The sequence below is a fragment of the Lipotes vexillifer genome, unplaced genomic scaffold (genome assembly GCF_000442215.2).
Source record: "Lipotes vexillifer unplaced genomic scaffold, Lipotes_vexillifer_v1.1 scaffold1798, whole genome shotgun sequence".
In the NCBI taxonomy this organism is placed as follows: Eukaryota; Metazoa; Chordata; class Mammalia; order Artiodactyla; family Lipotidae; genus Lipotes; species Lipotes vexillifer.
In genome coordinates, this window is record NW_006789032.1 from 338555 (window position 1) to 341959 (window position 3405).

Sequence of the window (3405 nt, forward strand, 5' to 3'; positions counted from 1 at the left end):
CCCCCCCCGCCCCGAGCTGTTCTGGATCCTCTTTCCACTGACGCCTGCAGACACAATGACCTTCTCCAGGTGGGTCCTGCCTGGCCAATGTTCCTCATTTTCAGCCCCTGGTCGAGCTCTTCTCTCCCTGAAACCACGCCACAAGATGTCCCTTCTCCTTTTCTGGAGGGCTCTCGTGGGTTCTCCTTTCTCGCCTGCACCAAAGTGGGCCTGCCCACCTGAGGGCAAAGAGAGCAGGGCAGAGTCCATGGGGGGAGGCAGAGAAGAGCCAGGTTGCGGGGGGCTCCTTCAACAGTTGCCTGGACCTGAGAGGGAGTTTGGCAAACCCACCTGGGCCCTCAGAACCCAAGAGGCCTGCCTTGGAGACCCCAGCCCTCTGGGGAGGGGGCTCCAGGCCCCAACAAGTCCTCTCTGCTCTACTGCCCTGTGAAGCTGAGTTGGGGTCATTGTTGGCCCAGTCAGCTGCCACCAGGCTTGGGACACAGAGCTGAGGACGGCTGCTTTCCTCCAGGGTTGGTGGGCAGGAGGGGTCAATGGGCAGAGTGAGTGAGTTAAGAGGTTTGAGTATCCATCCCCCCAACCCCTGTTTCCAGGTAAAATACAGAACACCTAGTTAAATTTGAATTTCAAATAAACAACCAGTACTTTTTTTGAGTATAAGTATGTCCTAAATATTGCATGAGACGTACTCATATTAAAGTATCATTTATCTGAAATTCAACTGTAATTGGATATCCTGCTTTTTGGTTTGTTTGTTATTTTCTGCTAAATGTGGCAACTCTACCCCCAGCGTCCCTCCCCCAGGCGCTGAGATTCTGATCTTCCTGATTATCCATCTCCTATCCCAGACTGGGTCGCCTAGCTCATCAGTCAGGTCCTGAGGCCCAAGGGGGTGGCTCAGAGTCCACAGGCCCACCTGGCTGAGGGCTCCGCCCCTGTTCCTTCTGCCCTGAGAGCACTTTACCTCTTTACTAGGTCCTGGGTGGCAGCAGGGGCAGTGGGGGGACCGCCTCAGGAGGGAGCCCGCAGGGTGCCATTCCTGGGGTCAAGGGATGGGCAGAGCTGCCCAAGGGGATTGGTGGTCCTGGTGCACCTGAGAAGTCTGCCCCGGCCCCAAGGTTAGTGGGGGCGTGTGGGCGTTTACTCTCCTAGGGACCTCTTTCATAGACTCATATCCTGGGGTGGGTGGGGGGGGTGCGTGCAGACCCAGAGGCTCCAGGCTCATTTTGCAAGCCCTCAGGAGCGACCCCAACAGCAGAGCAGAGGCCTCGTTCTGTGCTCAGCCCGAATCCAGACAGACGTAGCGGCCGCGGTGGGGCGGCTCGCACGATTGTCTGCACGGTATGGTGGACACGCCACATTTTGTGCTGATTCCCTGGGGTGAGATGGGGCATGGAGAAGCAACGTCCTCCTGGGGGTAGAGGCTCCCATCTTGCTTGGAAATAGAGGCTTCCCTTTGGCCGGGCCCACCTGCCCTTGGCTCCCCCGGCAGAGCAGGAAGCTTGGAGGAGGGGGAACAGCCAGAGACCGGATTCTGGGGGGCAGAGGTCAATGGGCTGGGGCTGCTGGTCCCCCGGAGCCCTTACCCTGTGTCTGGCCTGGCCCCTGACCCCACCAGCCCTGCCCCCAGCCCACAGGAGCCCAAGTGCCCCAGAACCACTAGCTCTGTTGAGACAGGAAAGCACATGACAGGAAAGGAGTCCTCCTCCTGCTCTCCCCTCTCCAGAAGAGCCCCCAGACTGGACCAGCTGCAGCAGCAGTGACCTCTTGTGCCCCACCCCCGGCCCCAGTCTGCTCAGATGGGTGGGGCTCTGTCCCCAGTTTTTGGTGCTCAGATGGAAAAGGCCACCCCCCAGTGTCCACCGGGCAGACATCTGAGTGTGCGTCCCCCCTCCCCCACCCCCTCCTGCAGGGCTGGCTGGGGTCTCTGACCTCTGGCCTCCACCCCACAAGGGCTCCCACCCTCCCCCACTGAGCAGGGCTCCCTCCTGGCCGGTTGTGCTCAGCTTCCCCAGAGGCCCCGATGTAGGCTGCCAGCCTCCCGAGGAGGAAAGGAGGGAGAGAGGGAAAACCAGTCCCAGAGGCTGGAGGGGCGGCGGCAGGATCAGAGCCCCTGGCAGAGGGTGTCCAGGCTCTGGGGGCAGCACCGGCCCTGGGAAAGCTGAAGCCGCCCCACGGGAGGGGGAGCTGAGTCTGCACAAACGCCTCTGCTCAGGAAATGGGGTGCAGGGAAGGTAGGGGGTGGCTCGGAGCCCGAGGACAGGAGGGGACGTTTCCTGGCGGATGCGGGGTCAGAGAAGGGGCGGAAATGGCCAAGACAGCTGCTGAACATCTGGAATCACAGAGTTACCGGCGCCCTCAAGGATGGCGGGGTTTGTGGGGCGCTGTGCACACCCCCGCCCTCTCCTCCTGCCTTCCTGCGGGTCAGTCTCAGTCTCCCCTCCCACTGTCCCCCCCATTTACTGTCAACCCAGTAAAGCCTGGGTTGGGGTCAAGAGCCCTCCAGGCCAGTCGGACGGGGGCCTACTTCCCGGGGGCTCGACAGCCCCGGCTGGTGCACAGCGTGTGCAGGCCACAGCCCCGCTCCTAGGGTGGTCCCCGGGGCCCCATGCACGACTGGAGCATCCGTGCACACTCGGAGCCCCGCGTCGCTGCTGGCGGAGCCCCTCAGGGCAGGCCGGACCTTACCCTTTCCGCTCCTGCAGCCCCCACTCGGGCTTTGATGTAAGGTGATGGCTGCATTATGTTATGCAAAGTGTCACAGAGGCTCCCTGCCATGAGTCAGGCAGAGTGTACGAAAGGTGACCGGGCTTTCCAAGCCCCTCTCTGGTACGCAAAAGTCTTAACCTCTCTCTACTTGCCCACAGACATGAGCATCGCCGCATGCCCGCAGCTGGCCAGTGGCCACTCCTCCCCATGTGCAGACACTAACGCCCCAGCGTACCCTCTGCTGGTGGTTACCCAGGTTTCCAGATCTTTCCCTTCGGCGTGGCTGCCAAGAACACCCTTGTCTGAGGACCCTGCCTCTTGGTGATTTCCCCTCCACACCCGAGTCCTAAGAGTGTGCCAGGGTGTGGCCAGATTGCTTTTCCAAAAGTCCGTGCTGGCCTGTGAGTCATGTGGGGAGCTGTCTCTGCAGCAAGGCCAGGGAGTGTGGTGGTTTAGAATTTGTTGGTCTACGTGTGTATAAGTTTAATGAATGTTGACTGATCCTGACCTGCTGACCAGGCACCAGGAGCCATTCCATCAGTCAGGCAATCCAGTCCTGCTTTTTGCCCGCTGCCCCTTGGAGGTCCCTCACCTGTGGGACCCCCGGGCTGGCCGGCTTCTCTCATGGTGGTGGCCAGATGGAAACTGTGGCCTGGCCCTCCGCCAGCCCTGGCTCTGGAGAGGGGAGACTAAGCG